This window comes from Bidens hawaiensis, unplaced genomic scaffold (assembly GCF_021521415.1).
Source record: "Bidens hawaiensis isolate Kalapana, Puna unplaced genomic scaffold, B.hawaiensis_p1.1 tig00078248_1, whole genome shotgun sequence".
Lineage (NCBI taxonomy): Eukaryota > Viridiplantae > Streptophyta > Magnoliopsida > Asterales > Asteraceae > Bidens > Bidens hawaiensis.
In genome coordinates, this window is record NW_027506732.1 from 19,018 (window position 1) to 37,995 (window position 18,978).

Consider the following 18,978-nt stretch of genomic DNA (forward strand, 5'->3'; position numbering starts at 1 on the left):
TCCCGATTGATGGTTCAGCGGTTAGAGGCGTGGCTCCGGGGGGTGATGGCAGTAGTGGTGGCGTTGGTGGCAGTGATGATGTGGTGGGCATACCACCGTGTTTAGTAGTTATGTTTGGATGGGGATAGTCAGGGACCATTTTTTTTTTTTGATACTCTGTGTAAGTAGTTAGTGGTGATACTAACATGGAGTGAATCTGGTTTAGTTATAATACAACCACTGGCCCCTAGGGTGGGTCTCTTCTGGGGCATATCTTTATAGATACTTTTGGGTATCATTCAAGCACTGACCCTTTTACGGGTTATGTCGAGATGATACCGACATAGGGCCCTTGTATTAAAACTTAGTTGTGTAATGTTGACTGGAAAGTATGTAAACTGATGTTTGTGTAATATGTATCAATGTTTACTAATGAATGAAATATGTCTTGTGTTTTATAATTTGAGATGGTATTGATTATATGTATTTCTTGATGTTGTGTAGAATGGCACCGAAACGATCAACGAAAATATCGGAAGTAGATGTGAGCCGTTTGATTGCTCAACAGTTGGAGGCGGCGATACCGGATATAGTATCGCGCATCGCCGCCAGTATTAACAACTCGACCAATCCAACCCCTCCGAGCAATCAAACGCCCATAAATACTGACGGGGAACAAAATGCTAATCCTCCAAGGAATGATAACACTATTCCGAGTAATGACGCACCGCCTAGGGTGGTCGTTACTGACAGCAATGGCCCTATACCTACGGTAGAGACAAACCGTACTGAACCAATTCGTGCATCCAGGGGATGTTCGATCAAGGATTTTATGTTGTGCAAGCCATTAGAGTTTAGCGGGTCTGAAGGACCGAATGGGTTAGTCAAATGGATAGAGAAAATAGAATCAGTGGTGAATATCAGCAACTGTCCCGAGGATTGTGTCGTTAAGTACGCCACCTGTACATTCACCGACCATGCCTTGACATGGTGGAACACCATAGTACAGACTCGAGGTCAGGCGGCGACAAACCACATGACCTGGACGGAGCTTAAGGCTCTTGTGTTGGAACATTTCTGCCCAAAGAATGAATTGCAGAAACTGGAAAATGAGTTGTGGAATCTGGAGATGAAGGGGGCGGACCACTTGGGTTATACCAATCGGTTTAATGAACTGTCACGATTAGTACCGTGGTTGGTCACCCCGGAGACGAAGAGGGTGGAACGTTATATTTGGGGACTTACTCCAGTAGTGAGGAGTATAGTCAACGCGGGGGGACACCAGACGTATGAAAGTGCAGTGACACAGGCTGGCATTGTCACGTATGATTTCTTACGGAGCGGATCACTAAAGGTGACAGGAGAATCCGCTGGGGGAAAACGGGGTACACATGACCATAGGATCCAGGAAAAGCAGCAAAGCAAACGAGTTAGGCCCGCTGCCCAGAGCTATGCCATGACTAGTTCGGGCGGAAGGCAAGAACCGCAGAAAGGAACGTTTCCTAAGTGCGGGAAATGTGGTTACCACCATGGTGGCGTGTGCAAAGAGGTGGTGTGCCACCGGTGTGGCAGGATTGGACACTACGCACCAAATTGTAAGACAAATCTGAACAACCTGAACCGACAACCGCAACCTATTCGTGCACAACCATTTAGAACTCAACCAGCCCGACAGCAGAACCCGCAAGGAAACCAGATGGTGACCACTAGCCGTGCTTGCTACGAATGCGGCAGCACGGATCACTTCAAAAGGAACTGCCCGAAACTGAACCAGGGAGGAAACGGGAGACAACTCACGGGTCAGGCATCGTCGTCCAATCCGGCGCGATGCCGAGCATTCGTGATGGGGGCGAACGAGGCGCGCCAGGACCCCAGCGTAGTGACAGGTACCTTCCTCGTCTCTGATCATTACGCTTCTGTATTATTTGATACAGGCGCCGATAGAAGTTTTGTCTCCGTTAGATTCCTTTCGATAGCAAACCTTCCTATTGGTGAAACCATAGAACCTTACACCGTAGAAGTCGCTAACGGTAAAACCATGATAGTTAATCGGATAGTCGGAATTGCCCTTTTATTCTGAACGAACAATCCTTTCTGATTGACTTGTTACCGGTAGAATTGGGTAGTTTCGACGTGATAGTGGGAATGGATTGGTTAGCACGTAACAGGGTAGAAATAAACTGTGAAAAGAAAACCGTCAAGATCCGGGTGTCGGATGACGAGGAGGTATTAGTGCATGGAGAAAAATCCGGCACCATGATACCATTTATATCCCACCTCAAGGTGTTGAAATATATACGTCAGGGATGTGTGGCGTATCTAGCGAGCCTGACGGCCGCTGATTCTGAGGAAAAACGGGTGGACGATATTCCCGTGGCACGCGAATTTCCACAAGTTTTTCCATAGGAACTTCCTGGATTACCGCCAACCCGACAGGTCGAATTCAGGATCGATCTGTTACCTCAGGATGGCCCTGTTTCTAAGGCGCCCTACCGACTTGCACCATCCGAGATGCAAGAATTATCCAACCAGTTGCAGGAATTGTTGGATAAAGGATTTATACGTCCCAGTTATTCCCCGTGGGGTGCACCTGTTTTATTCGTGAAAAAGAAGGACGAGAGCCTTAGAATGTGCATTGATTACAGGGAATTGAACAAGTTGACAATCAAAAATAGGTATCCTCTTCCCCGAATCGATGATCTGTTCGACCAACTACAAGGTGCGAGCTACTTCTCAAAAATAGATCTTAGATCGGGATACCATCAGGTTAGAATTCAGGAGGAGGATATCCCAAAAACTGCATTCCGGACTCGCTACGGCCATTACGAGTTCTTAGTTATGCCTTTTGGGCTAACAAATGCGCCAGCAGTATTCATGGATCTCATGAATCGAGTCTGTAAACCATATCTTGACAAATTCGTCATTGTATTTATTGACGATATTTTGATATACTCGAAGAGTAAAGAAGAGCACGAGCAACACTTAAAGTTAGTTCTAGAGCTCCTCGATCAGGAGAAGTTATATGCAAAATTCTCCAAGTGTAACTTCTGGTTACAAGAGGTGCAATTCCTTGGTCACGTTATAAACCACCAAGGAATACACGTTGATCCGAGTAAGGTTGAAGCAATTAAGAATTGGCAAGAGCCTAAATCTCCAAAGGAAATCCGCCAATTCTTAGGCTTAGCTGGATACTATCGTCGATTTATAGAGAACTTTTCCAGCATCGCCCAACCTTTAACCCTCCTGACTCAAAAGGATCGGAAGTATGAATGGGGTGAAGAGCAGGAAACGGCGTTTCAAAAGCTAAAACAAAGATTGTGCCAAGCGCCAATCTTAAGTCTCCCTGACGGAGACGATGGTTTTGTCGTGTATTGTGACGCATCTCGGAGAGGGTTAGGATGCGTATTGATGCAAAATAGTAAGGTTATAGCCTATGCTTCTCGACAATTAAAAGTTCACGAGAAAAATTACACTACTCATAACCTGGAACTGGGAGCGGTCATCTTCGCACTTAAAATCTGGAGGCACTATCTCTACGGTACAAAGTGCACCATCTTCACCGATCATAAAAGTTTGCAACACATATTCGATCAGAAAGAACTGAATATGAGACAACGAAGATGGGTCGAATTATTAAGCGACTATGACTGTGACATCCGTTATCACCCCGGCAAGGCTAACGTCGTAGCCGATGCCTTGAGTAGGAAGGATCGGGTTAAGCCATTGCGAGTGCGAGCGCTGGGGATGATAGTTCAGTCGAGCCTTTCGGATTTGATTCGAGTCGCTCAACGCGAGGCGTTGAAAGGGGACCAATTGGAAAAAGAGGGACTTTTCTGTAACGAGAAGAATTTCGAACAGCGTGTGGACGAAATTCTCTATTTCAAAAATCGGATTTGGATTCCGACCCTTCACGACCTTCGTAATTTGATCATGGACGAAGCACATAAATCAAAATATTCCATACATCCGGGATCAGATAAAATGTACAAGGATGTGAAAGAATTTTACTGGTGGCCAGGTATGAAAAAGGATGTAGCCACATACGTCGGCAAGTGTACGACGTGTGCGAGAGTTAAGGCGGAGCACCAGAAACCCTCGGGAATGTTACAACAACCGGAAATTCCCGAATGGAAATGGGAGCAAATCACGATGGATTTCGTGACACACCTCCCTAAGACACCCCGGGGACATGATGCAATTTGGGTAGTCGTGGATCGATTAACCAAATCGGCACATTTTATCCCGATTAGAAATAATTATAACACTGAGAGACTTGCGCAGATTTATATAAGTGAAATAGTGTCTCGTCATGGCATCCCCATCTCGATCATCTCCGATAGGGATAGCCATTTCACCTCCAAACTTTGGCAAGCTGTCCAAGAAGCATTGGGAACACGTATTGACCTAAGCACAGCTTACCACCCTCAGACCGATGGTCAGTCCGAGAGGACCATTCAAACTTTGGAGGATTTGCTTCGTGCCTGCGTACTGGACTTTAAGGGAAACTGGGATCAACATCTCCCACTCGTTGAATTTTCCTATAATAACAGTTACCTTAGCAGTATAAAGGCAGCACCTTATGAAGCATTGTATGGACGGAAGTGCCGATCACCACTTTGCTGGTCTGAAGTGGGTGACTCGCAGGTCATTAGATCGGATCTGGTCCAGGAGACGACCAGCAAGATTCTTGAAATTAAGAACAACCTGAAAGCCGCGCGGGATCGGCAGAAGAGTTATGCCGATACCCGTCGAAAACCGTTGTCATTTGAGAAGGGGGAAAAGGTATATTTGAAAGTATCACCCTGGAAAGGAGTGGTCAGATTTGGAAAGGCGGGGAAGTTGGCCCCTAGATATATTGGACCATTCATTATTACTGCGAAAATCGGTCCTGTAGCATACCGATTAGAACTGCCTGATGAACAGAGTGCAGTTCACAACGTGTTTCACGTGTCGAACCTGAAACGGTGTCTGTCGGATGAGACATCGGTATTACCCTTAGAGGGTGTTCAAATAAATGATAAGCTCAACTTCGTAGAGGAACCCATTGAAATAGTGGACGGTAAGATCAAGCAACTTAGACACAATAAGATCTCGTTGGTCAAAGTTAGATGGAATTCGCAACGAGGCCCAGAATTTACTTGGGAACGAAAGAACGAATTTCGGAAGAAATACCCCCACCTATTTCCTCAAAAGGAAGTAGTTGACGTGTAAAATTTCGAGGACGAAATTTTTATAACGGGGGGAGAATGTAACGATTCCGGCAAATCCAGGTATACCCTAGCCGGTATATACTATTTACGTGTCATTTAATATTGATTATATGAGTTATAGTACGTTTATACGAGTATATATGATTCATAGTACGAATCATACTCGATTATATAGTGAATCGTATTGGAATTACAATTAACCAATGAACGATCATTGAAACCCGAACGAATCGGGAATTACATTATAGACGAAGTATATAATGTTTAGCGATGTTTACGAAGTATTAATGCTTCGGGATAAGTGAATTATAGCACAGAGAAAGGATTTCGATTTATTAGTACGTCGGTACGATAAACGAAACCTTTAACATCAAATCAAGCAAGAGACGATCGATCAAACCGAAAAAGATGCACAATGACCGACAATATGATGTTTTAAGTCAATAAATGTCATGGTTTAAGTTTTTTAAAGTTTTTAAGTCGGTTTTATGTAAATTTTATTTTAACCCGAAAAACGACCATTTTAGGCTCGTTTTAAGCTGAATTACGAGTTTAAACGAGAAACGAACTGAACCAGACTATCCACAACATTATCCGGATTGTGTAATCCAAATGTGTGGCCATGGTTTGAGATGTGCCCCCCCCCACACCACCACTTAGGCCGGCCCTTACACACACACTTTACACATTTCATTTTCTTTTTCTAACATCAAACACTCAAAACTCTCTCAAAGTTTCATACATTCATCCAATCTTCTTGAGTTCTAACCAAAAATTTGAAGGTATAAACATGTTTTAATGCTTGAATCTTGTTTCTAATTCTATAATCTTGAGAAAAGGAAGTTTCAAATGAAAAATGGGTGAAAACCCGAGTTGAAACCGATTCTCGCATGATCAAGTGATGTATACAAGTTATACAAAGGATCTTGATCCAAGTGATGAGTTAAAAGAGTTTAGAACGAAATTTTACGGTTGAAATCTTGTAAAATGAGTTTCCATGTGAAAGACGGGTGAAAACCCGAGATGAAACCGACTCTTGCATGATCAAGAGATGTATACAAGTTATACAAGGGATCTTGGTCCAAGAAATGAGTAAAAAGAGTCGAGAACGGATTTTTACGGTTAAAACCTTTGTTTATATATCAAAACCGACACTATGAAAGAAATGGTTTGATTGTTGGTGTAACTTGCTTGGTATAGTGTTATTGTGCTTGTAAGTGTTGTATCTAGTGGCTAGCAAAGGCTAGAAACCAAGATCTTTGCGATCTAACGCTAGAAAACACAAGATAGTTCGGTTTTCGTGTGATTTAGTGATTTTGGACAGATTGTAATGTGCTTAGATTTGGGTCACGAAATTTCACAGAGATGATCTACACTTGAAAATATGAGATCTTTGAATTTTTGGTAATTTTTGGATAAAAGATGAATATTTGGTGAATTTAATGCTCGGTTTTGGCCAAAAATGGTGAAAAATAGCTAAACTTGATGAAAAATTCTGAAAAATTTAGGATAAGCTTTTTATAACATACAAAAGTCACACACAAAATTTGAGCTCAGTTGGAGAAGTCTAAGGGGGCTTTTCGGTAAAACGAGTTCTAGAGCTTTCTAGCTCGGTTTTTGTGAAAATGGCTTGAAAAATGAGTTTTGGGTTCTGGAAAAATTCCAGGGAGTTATGAGGATGGCAGGGATCATCCCAGAAAAATTTGGGATTTTTCTAAAGTCTTTTGGTATTTTTGACATATTTAGTGTTTTAATAAGGTTTAAAAATAGATAAATAAATGTAAATATAAGAAAATAAATCTGGAAAATTTTTATAAAATTTCTTACTGTCAAAATAAGTTTTGTGCAAAATTTCAAGACCCGAGACTAAACGGGTAATTATTTGTGCTAAAAAGAACATAAAAACAAATTTTTAAAGCTTAAAACGTGTAAACTGGCAAAACTCGCATAAGCGAGCTGACTGGTATATGAAAACCCTAAAAATGGACCATTTCCATAAAACTAAGTAAATTAAGTAAAAATAAATCATCCGAAAATAATTCGGATGATTTGGGTAATTTTACCCGATTTTACTGTTTCCGGCACCTAAATGACGGAAACGGGCCCCGCGGCCAAACGGGGTGTCCAAACCGAGCTCTAATTTCATCACTTTAACTAAATTAACAGTCAAACACCATTTTTGGGTCGGGTGTGACCAAACTCATTTTTGAAACTAAAAACGGATAACCGTGCTAGGCACGCAAATCAAGGAAATCATAAAAATGATAATTTTGACCGTCAGACTCTAAGCAATGTCACAATCTGAGTCCTTAGAAGTGTCACGGGGTTAACATTGTCCCCGAATCGAGTACAGTACTGGGCTAACAATGTCCCCGGATGTACCGATTGATACGTATTTAATTTATGGAAATTATATAGTAACGACTAGATATTATATTACAGATCCAGGCTTATAGCAGTTCATTGTATCACGTCCCGACTCACAGAAAGGTGAGTTTTCACGAGCCCCTTTTTATTGAACTGTTTTAAATATTTTCCCGGGGCGGAAAGCATGTCTTTATTAAAGTATTTAAGTACATATCGATCGTATGGAAACACTTGTATATTTATACATATATGATTTTATGCACAGAATATATATAAATTGTTTATCGTGTGGAATTGTTCTGGGGTAACATAGTTCCCAGAGGTTATTATTGTTCTGGGGTAACTTAGTTCCCAGAGGTGATTATTGTTCTGGGGTAACTTAGTTCCCAGAGGTTATTATTGTTCTGGGGTAACTGAGTTCCCAGAGGTGATTATTGTTCTGGGGTAACTTAGTTCCCAGAGGTGATTATTGTTCTGGGGTAACTTAGTTCCCAGAGGTTATTATTGTTCTGGGGTAACTTAGTTCCCAGAGGTTATTTTTGTTCTGGGGTAACATAGTTCCCAGAGATTATTATTGTTCTGGGGTAACTTAGTTCCCAGAGGTTATAAATGTTCCGGGGAAACATAGTTCCCAGCATAATTACATTGCTAATAAATGAATATTAAAATGATCTGTCAGTGTTTATTTAAATTAGTGAAACTCACCAACTATTCGTAGTTGACCCGTTTTCTTTACATGTTTTCTAGGTATGCCCAAGTTGGAATGATTGATATGTGCTTAATGATCTGTGCTACTTGTTGGAAGCTTGCTGATCTATATTTTGTAATGAATATATTAATGTCTTATCGGTAAAACTTGTGTGTAACACCTAGACAGTAACGAAACTAGCAACAATGTAATATGATATAAATTAATGTAGTGGTATTTTCTTTATAAGCAAGGCTGTCGATATCAGATTTGTCTGTTGCATCCCGTGTACGTTTCCGCTGCGGTTACGGGGTGTTACAAAAGGTCAACAATCATATTATGATTAGATGATTGCAAAAAGAGAAAATAAAAACAAATATATTTTAATAAGCAAATAGACGCATGTGCAAGATTGAGTCTTAAACTTGCCACATTTGGTTTGACATGTAATTAGATAATAGTTGGATCTCGAACTTATTGTATTTAGTTTCAAACTGACAACATGTATTAATTGCAGATTTATAACTTTAAGTAGGATTAAAAGAAGCTGTGGAAAACAATGTTTTTTTAATTGTTTTTATTTATTATGTTAGTTGCAAGACCGAGTATATTGACTTTTTTGTGTCCTACTTCTTAGTAGTATTACAAGTGATGATGAATACATAGGCATCTATCATTCCTGTCTAATGCATGTTAAATCCAGGTCTACCTTTAAAATTGATTTACATTTTATTTCTAACTTTAATGTTTCTCTTTATAAGATCTTTAATCTGAATATAACAATCTTTGTACTCTTGCAGTTCAAACAAAATGGATGGATTGACGTTTTCGTTCATCTTCCATTCCAGTTCTGGTTCTGATGTTTGACTGCTGTGAGTCAAACCTTAAAGATTTTGACATTTCCAAATTCATATGCTTTAAATTCATATTATATTGTTAACGACTTAATGTGCATATTAGTAGTAGTGGGTTAAAATGTTATGGATGAAAATAATATGAACTTACCGCCCAATTTTTGAAAACTCCTTTATTGATTCCCTTCGTTGCAGTTTCTCCATCAAAGAGGCATATAACCTTCGAGGCTTCATCATCTCTCAGGAATCGTTTCAAATCGCCTAGGTAAATCCGACTGTCAAAAACAAAAGTTACATCAAAAATATTTGAAACACAAAATCAATCAAGACATGATCAAATAAATTAATAAAGACTTAGAATTTACATGGAGCCATATTTACAAACGTTATTTGCTATTTTCTTTGCCTTATCTTTCGCGTCGGCTTCACTAATAATTTCCAGCGCGCTCTCCAACTGACCCATCTGAACAGCATCCATCAGTCTTTATAAGTTCCAGGCCGAAATGTTCTTTTGAGTCCACCGATGCATGCGATCGATTGCCTTTGCACTTTTATAAAAGAAATTGGCTTTCAAACCAGGGGTCTCAATCTGATCCCTGATCAGTCTGTCTTGTTTGGGTGGACCTGATAAGGCGTCGATTACATAGTGATTGAAAAGGTATCCTTGAACCCGGGCCAAGAAAATTGTGGCATGATACGAGGAGCGGAGCACTTTCGCGACCAAAGTTTTTACTAGGCAAACAACTGCCCCAACCAGCACACAAACTAAAATCATGGTAACATAATGCAATAAGACATGCCCCTTTCCCATTCGATCCATTTGTTTATTGAAAGTGAACTTCCAAGCCGTCAAGGCGAGTGTCAACCATAGGCAGTGTTGGAACCAGCCTTTTAAACCGTATGCAAAATACAGGACCCGCTTTCTTAATATATAGTTAGGCTAGATAAACAGTACCATGATAATGTTGACCCCCAGCCGGATAGCGGTAGTCCGAATACCAAGACGAGAACCATAACTACCCATTCCCATAGTCTCAAGCGAAAGAGGCGTCCGTGTTTTAGAACGGGAAGGGTGAGTGTTAAGGCTAATGCGGCTAGTATAAGGACCAGGGTGGATAAGTGAAACAGAATGGTCCATCTGGAGTACCTGAGCTGATTATAATAATCCTCAGGCAAATCTTCATGATCATGATCATGTTCAGCTTTGATATTCGTCTCGGTCTCGTCAAGCGAATCCATTGATAATCTTGACTTGCAGAAGCAGGTGCAGAAGTAGAAGCATCTTGGGTGGTAGTGAGCTCAATGTTGCTGCTGGTGCTGGCGGTAGACCGGCGGCGGAGCTGCGGCATTGAGGTGATCAACTCATCATTACTGTCTTCTAGCTTCGGATCCACTATCCCTTTACCCTTATAACTACTTCGGCTGGTCTCAGTGTCTTCTGCTCTTGGCATGTTGATTGTGGTTTGGTGGGATTCTCCAGCCTCCATGGAAAATAATAATAATAATAATAATAATAATAATAATAAAGAATAATAGTAATAATCACTTTCCTGTAACTAAGAATAATGAAGAAGAAGATGATGATCTAGATATGTAAAGTTGCTTTCTTCTTTCTTGTACGAACTCACTCTCTTACAACTTGCTTTCTTCTTTCTTGTGATAGGGCATAAACTAGGCATTTACAATTTACGTAGGTTGGTTGATGGTGGAATCAACACACAGTATTTTTATTCTTAAATGTATCACTTTTTATTTATTATAGAAATGTTATTTTTATGAAACATTTGGATGTGAATAATTATACCCATCAGATAATAAATGTGTCATTAACAGGGCATTGAAGTGTCCTAAGTTAAAATTATGATATTATATTAAAAAATTATTTAGACTTGCACTCAATTTTAGCCATTCTCTTCTTCATGTAACAAAAGTGCCTTGCTCCTCAACAAGCTAAAGCATCCCTCTCTGCAACATTAGTTGTTTATTCACCCACAACAAGTCAATAACATACATTCTCTCATAAAACAAGTTTGTTAAAACACTTTCTTTCTTTTTCAATGCCATGACAACTTTCTATAGAAAGTACTGCTACCGCCAAGGGCCTCACTTTCTAACACTTTGACGCATCCATTGGTACAACGTACATGTACGTCTGTCCTCTACTTTAACTCAAAGCAACTATCTATATTACTTAAGAGGCTCTCCCGAAGGTCCTTTAAAGTAACTAAAATTATTATGTTCTTTACTTTCTTTCATGGTAAACACACACCTTTAAAAATGTACTCCTAAAATCCGTCTTATCCTCTTTATGAGACTCGAATCTGAACCAATATGATGCATGGGATAACACCATATGCCACTTACTCTTTATTTTACTTAGAAGTTGCCCTGAAGGTCCTCTAGTTAAAGTTGATTTTCTTCATTAATTAGATTAGAGGTTGTCCCGTAGGCCCACTACTATGATTAAATAAACATTCTCTATTAGAAGATGTCTCGAAGGTCCTCTATAGTTGTTAAATTATTTACTTTATTATTTAGGAGACTATTATAAAAATATATAGGAGCTAATAATGATAAACATTTTACAACCGGCCCCTATCCTATCACCACTAGTAATTGATCTTATAAGTTGCCACTGAAGAATATAAAACTTGTTGCCACTTGCCACTAATCATAGTTGTTGATTACTTGACACTGGAAATTACCACCATCTTACAATTGATCGGTTGCCACCGTAGCTTACAAGATGCTGTGACTGATCAAGTGAAGCCAATGTTTTCATCCGGTCCGAACAGTGAAGCAGAAACATTATCGTGTCACATGCAAAACAGTTGGATATGTCGGACCGAATTTAAGAACAGGGTGACATCATAATTTACTTAAAAGTTTTCAAATATTACAAAAAGAGTAAATCTGTTATTTAAAATTTTTAAATCTATTAAACTACCGGAACCAACTTGTGTTACTAAAAATGGTCTAAATATATTGAACCGAACTGGTTTTATGCCTGGTCACAGTCTAGGTATCAAAGCATCAGGTGAAGTTGATCTAGTTACAGCTAAAGATCGTTGCTTCGATGACGTTGCCACTGAAGTCACAAACACAACGGTTAGAATGTTATGTCAAGTGACGTCAGCAAAGTACACACGAGCTTTCAGTTTCTATTTGTCATGTTCATTCTAAAAGAAAAAAAGAGGTGCGTGAGAAGTTTGTCTACAATAACAATATTTACACACATTTTCTTTATTTGTTAAAACATCATTTTAAACATAACCTTCCCTTTTAATTACACCATCAATGCCAAAGCCTAGCCTTCCTTTGGCAAAACATTTATTTTTACCATTAAAAACATATTATACAAAACGCTTAATGGCAAACGTACTTTCATGCAGATGCCTTTTTGCTCAAAACTCACCTTAACCTTTCCTTACTATCGGCAGTACCCGTTATCTCGTCTCAACTCTCGTTACAAACATACTTCTCTTAACCGTGTGGTTAAGTTTTCACGATGACTTTTCTCGCTTCGTTTGTAGTTACGTTTTCTTATGCAAACCAAAACATTCCCGTTAAACATTGTAACTCTATACTATTTTTTATAGACATTTGAATATTCAATAACTCATCATCGGGTTTCAACCATTACCCACTATATAACCACATGACTAAAATAATATGCATATTCGAGGATACAAACCAACTGTCTCGCGTTACCATCCCAATAAGTATTAACCACACCCTGAGGTTAAAAGGACAACCTGGTATGCAGATGGTCGGACCCAATTGATAACTGACACATATCACGTTCGATCGAAACCTTGCAACACTGTGTCACATCACCTGCACCACCGACCACCACTAGCTCATTCCCTCTCTTTTACATTCTCCTTTCTTAGTTTGTGAAATATAGAAATTTAAGATCACCCAACATCTTTCAACGATTAACAATGCAGAAATTTCGGCGTTATACCGGGGAAAATGACTTATATTCTTATTTAGAGTGTCACAAATAAATTAATTTATGAAAAAATAACAAATTGTTTTATTAACGTGGTTAACGCAACGGAAGTCCATTTTAGGCGTTAAAGAGGAAATAGAATATTCCGGCATTTTAAACGGTTTAAAAAGATGACACCCCATTACGAAAACGGAAGATTGGAACTTAACCTCGAAAACTTAACACCAAGTCAGCACCTCCGTTTCTTTCAATACAGCTCACAGGGACTAAACTTAAAACAAGTTATATCTTGGAGGACTTAAGTGTAAAATATGCTGTCAGTTAGTTAGTTAGGTAGTTATAATAACAGATTAATTTCCCCCCATTTTTTTAATACAAACACGAAACACCTAATTCACAAGTCACCATTTTCAAATTTAATTTCTCTCTGAAGAAGATGGATCCGAATCCACCGTTTGACAGATATGCGAAAGCTAAAATCGAAGGACCGAAGAATCTGCGATTGCCTAAAGAGATACTGAAGTTTAATATTGATCGCTCGGCTGGTGAACTCTACTACTACAAGATCTTCGGTATGAATTTCACATAATTGATCCTCCATTTTTGCTGTTTGAAGCTTTACTCAAACTTAACATTGATTGATGCTTTGTTTTTCCGTGTATACATCTTAAACCTTGTTATTTGCATCCACTACTATTACTACAGAATTTTCGGTCATAAGTTCAAATTCAACACTGATCCGCCACTTTGGCTGTTTAAAGCTTTACTGGAAGTTAACAGTAGTAGATGGATGCTTGTTTCTTTCTGTTGTGCTCTGTTTTTGTTTCTGAAATTATCCTGCGTATAGATCTTATCTGTATCTTATTTCTTACTGGAAGTTAACAGTAGTAGATTGATTGATTGATTTTGTAACCAGAAATCTGTATCTGTTAAGATTAGGTTATATGCAGGTATTTCTTGTTATTCGTATCAGTAATCTGTATTCATTGTGTTTGTCTGTGATTTTCCATGTGTAATAAGTTTATGTAATAAGTTATCTTTCTGTGGTAGATTCAATCTGAATGTTACTGCCATTTTTGTTTCTTCTTTTATTTATTTATTTATTTATTTTTTTACCAAAATCTAGTAATATAACGTTTCTACATACACTCGTGATGTTACGAAAAGTGTCTGGAATAAACCCTAGGGACTTCTAGCGTGTGTATCTTGTACATGCTAGCTTTTGCATCATCTTTGGTTAATTATTAACTTCTAAATTGCTACAGCTCTTTGATGTTGTATGTATAGATGTCAACGAAATATATTATTGTAAGTTCTTGATTGATGCTTTTTCCTGGTGATATTTCACTGATATTTCTCCTATTTACAAATAAAATTATCTTGTATACATTATACCTCAACGTTAATTTTCTGTGGTAAATTCTGTATGGATGTTGCTGAGAATTTTGCAACAGTAATCTTATTGTTGTCAACGATTTGTTTCTTCTTTTATTCTTGACCATAAAAGTAGTAATATATGCTGGTTAATATAAGATCATTGCAAAATGAAAACATATAAGGTTGTTTTGAGCATATTATAACAGTTTTTTTTCCTCATGATCAGAAGATGATACTAAGAAAGTTCAGCATGTAGAGGCAATGGCTGCAGGAGCGAAACTAGAGAGGAGAGTATACCGTATTCGTAATACAGAAGTATGTTAGATCACAAATTTCCTGATAAGATACCTGCTTTTCCTTGTTTTAATGATAATATTATCTTTTCACAGCTTTCCAAAGCTGCTGGAAAAGATTATGCAGAGTTGCATCAAATTCACAAAGCGACAAAATCTACAATTGGGCTAGTAGCTAATTCTGAATCTGATAGTCATTATCAATCGTTTCTTGACTTAATGGGTATCGAGGAACAAGTTAAAATGGCTGAAGAACTCATTCTAGACAGAATCCTAAAGGCCAGTTAACCATTCTATATGTCAGGTTTACATATTTGTTGATCACCGAGTCATGCTCACACGTTGTAAAGTTGTATGCAGACATATCAAGGCCCGATTTTTCCAGTTATTCTGATGCCACCAACTGTCCATAAGCATGAAATTAGACTCAGCATGGACCAGGTGACCAATCTACACTCTATTAGTCAAGAAATTAACATGTCTGTTATTTAATTAAGTTGCTTTTATGTATATAGGTTACACATCTCGTTGGGGTAAATGGCCAAAAGGCCCTGGCGCTGGAGGTAGTGTCTGGTGCTTGGTTGCAGGTCTGTTCTGCTATTTGCAGATATTGACTTACAATTAAACAAGTCCAAAAATGGTTATTAAAATTATGTGCATGTTTGAATGTTTAGATGACTGATCAAGCTCCTCCTGGTGGTCCACAAGATGAGAGAATAATGTACATATATGGTCCCAAGACACATGTTGTCAAGGCTGCTTCATTGATTTACTCGCAAGTGTTTGAGGTAATAATGTTTTAGCTTTAACCTGTTTAAAAACTCGAATGGTTTGAGATGTTGATTATTATTATTATGTTATGTTATATTGTTCAGCCCGGGGAATCTGCTGAAGCAGAAGAGGATATGGATTTGTTGTTTAAAGAACTGAGTTTTAATGAGATGATGGAGGGCATGAAATCTCGCACTACTGAGATAGTTGGCTTCTTGTCAGCTGGTTCGGCTTCTGGTTCAGGATCCGCGTCGGGGTTGGGCCAAACACAAGAACAAACGGAGAAAAATGAGGAGGATGTTAAAGATAAAGAGGAATCAAAAGGAGAAAAGGATGTTAAAGAAGAAGCTCCTTCTGTTGATTGAATAAGAAGAAGGAGATGTTGCTGTTACACTCCCATTGCTGATTGATGGACACCCTTTGAGTTCAAAAGTTTTTCTTACTATAGTTTTGTGGACTATCATAGATTCATTACGTTGACTTTTATGTTTTGGTTGCATGGTTGCTGTTATAAATGCTGATACTATATCGTTGACTTTTATGTTTTGGTTGCTGCTATATGGTTGACTTTTCCGAGTTTAAGAATGTGTTTTAAACTTGGTGGGTTCGGGTCACGGCTCATAACAGGTTCAGGCCAATACTGAAACTAGAATGAATGAATGATTGTGTTGAAATTTATTGAAATTAAGTTAGACAAGTGGTGATGTTAAACGGTTAATTTGTTTTACTTATTGTTTGGGAACATAAAATCAATTGTTTTACTCATGTTGCTCCAATTCCAAGTATTTAATTTGCATCTGTAAATTGTATTGTGACTAAATCTGTTTATCAGAGAACATTAAAGCATGAATAATGACTAGTGAGTTTATTACTCAAAAGTTTAACATCTTTCCTTGCCATGAACCTATGCCATTATTAATAAAGCAACCGGCACACGGACAAAAATAGTGATCAGGTTCGCTAGTCAAGTCCTAAATTTTAGATTGTATTTTTCTTGACATGAAGCCCTTTAAACTATATTTTGGAGTTTGGAATGTTTAGGTTGAAACTGTTATGTCTAATTCTGATGCAACAGTCCCATTTATGATGCTAAGCAAATTGCTATATTACCATTTTACCCTTAGTCCTCTCAAATGGAATCATAGGGGAACATGAAGGTCTGCTATTAAGAGATTTGCAAATAAGTCAATGTTTTCAGAATACAGCTGCATATGTGCTCCGGGTTTGTTATAGATATAATTAGCTCTCATATGCAGTGTTATTTGTGTCCTTGTGAAATCGTCCCGTTTTTGTTGTGCAATATTTTTAATAATGTTTTAGACTTTAGTTATGCAATGTAGACCATTTCAGTTATACAATGTATCATCAGTACTTGTAATTAACGATGTTGCAGAAACTATTCCATATTAGCTATTCCTAGATACCTGGAACATCAAATACGCACAAATTTGATTTTTACAAACAAGCCCAATATTTCACATCTGAAAATATATGTACATAATGATTAAAGGGGACAAGTTACATATCTTCAACATCTTTTTCTTTAGGCACATATATAATTATATTTACAAGTATCAAGCAGTTGGATAAGAAGCCATCATAGCAATACCACACAACCCTTCCTTAGCTTCAACATCTCTCTGCATCCTAATGTAACCTTCTTCACCCCAAACCCTACCCCATGAGTTCTTCACGAGCCAGTATTTGATGCCCTCGTCAGTGGTTCCATACCCAACAGCTGTGACCCTATGGTCCAATTCAGTACCACAACTTCTGTTAAAAACACCACTTGAGTAAAACTGGAAGTCAGACTCCCCGGCATCAATGGCAACCGAAACAGGCTGCATAGCCACAACCTTCATCAGTGCTGACTCACTGTTGACGGGCACATCTTCGTATCCGGTGATCTTGGCTGCGGCAACTCCTTCTTTCTTTGTATTGCAAGTGGCATCTACTGCTTTGTAAGGATACGCAGCCTCCGTGTTGATCCCTTTGTTTTTAACAATAAAGGCAAACCCGTCATCCATGTATCCGCCTTCACATCCTTGGTCTTCACCACTCCTGTCACAATCCATAAGTTCTTGGTCAGATAGTGAAATCAGTTTATCAGTGGTTATTCCTGTAATTCCTTCTGTAGCAGCGATTGTCGAGAATGCCCAACAACTTCCTGTTGATTTTAAAACAAATAACATTTAAAAAAGACAAAGCGTAACAAAAAAAGGTGTTTTAATTTGAAATGTGTGATGGGCTTACCGCATTGACCTTGATCCTTGACTGGGGTAACGGCTCCTTTCTTCCTCCAGTCAATGCTAGATGGAACTGCGATCACATTTTCATACCTGAATGGCGTGGTTTAACCCGATCTTGGTGTAGATGGAAACTTGAACCCGTTACGAGTAGCCTTAAAGTCTTGATTTGTTTGGTCTGCAAATTCATTGACACTCAACTTGTAAGCATGGTTGCCAGCGTTGCGAACGCTTCTATGTACGCCACATTGTTCTTGAATATCTTGAAACGTGCTTCTTTCTCCAAATCATCTTTATACACACGTCCATAACGAGCCATCCATTGTTCATGCCTTTGTATCATGTTCTCTTCTTTTATTGTACGAGATGTGACCTGCCCTCCCCACATACAAAAAAACAAACAATGTTGCTACTATGATTAATGTATTGTGTGATAAACCCATGTTGTTTTCCACTTAGAAGAGTATAATTATTCTTAATAAGTTGGTAAATGCTGAGGTACTCTGGAGTTTAGGAATGTGGTCTATATATAGAGTATGAATATGTAGAAAGTGTTGAGGTTTGATTAATTAAGTAGATCACTACGTGGTTGGCATGGCATGGCAAGGCAACTTTCTTCCCAAAAAAGTTGAAGCTTGATTTGTTCTTTCTTCCTTTTTTGTTGTTGTCATTATCATATAGGTTCTTCTACGTTGGTATGTCGATGATTATCTGATTGGGATATTCTTTTTGAAATATCTTTTTGTCTCCACATCTTGATCTAGTTAGTTTGTCATTTAATTTGTTTTTCGCGTAACTTTGTGGAATATTATAAATACATATATGTTAAAAATCTACGTATGTTACAATTTTATAATCCTCTTTTACTAATTTTCCTAACTTGTCATTTGGCTTTTTTCTTTTAATCCAAATTTTATTAATAAATTTATAAACAAAACAAACTACAGTTATTTGATGGAATTTTTCAAGTAGCAATTAATAGTCACATTCCAGTGCCATCCAAAGTATTTTGGAACCAAACGGAGCCTAATAAGATTTATCACCTATTAATGCAAATCATGCGATGCTAAAAACTATCATGAAGCTAAATTACCTAATGTGGTCTACTAATTACATTCAACTTGCCTCCACTGATATATAGATGCTTTGCTTTTCGTCGTTGCATGAAATTCAATTATTAGTAGAGTTTAAGTAAACCTATACTCACGAGTCAACACCGTCGCTGTTAACCTATTCAC

General features: G+C 38.3%; 1 pseudogene across 1 annotated transcript; it reads right to left on the minus strand.

Moving 5' to 3' along the window:
• Positions 1–16,978: 16,978 nt before the first annotated feature.
• LOC143618470 (senescence-specific cysteine protease SAG39-like) lies at positions 16,979–18,249 on the minus strand (annotated as a pseudogene). Its single transcript, XR_013151016.1, has 2 exons — positions 17,748–18,249; positions 16,979–17,661 (listed from the first exon to the last, which is right to left on the minus strand). The product of XR_013151016.1 is annotated as a senescence-specific cysteine protease SAG39-like (transcript).
• Positions 18,250–18,978: the final 729 nt, after the last annotated feature.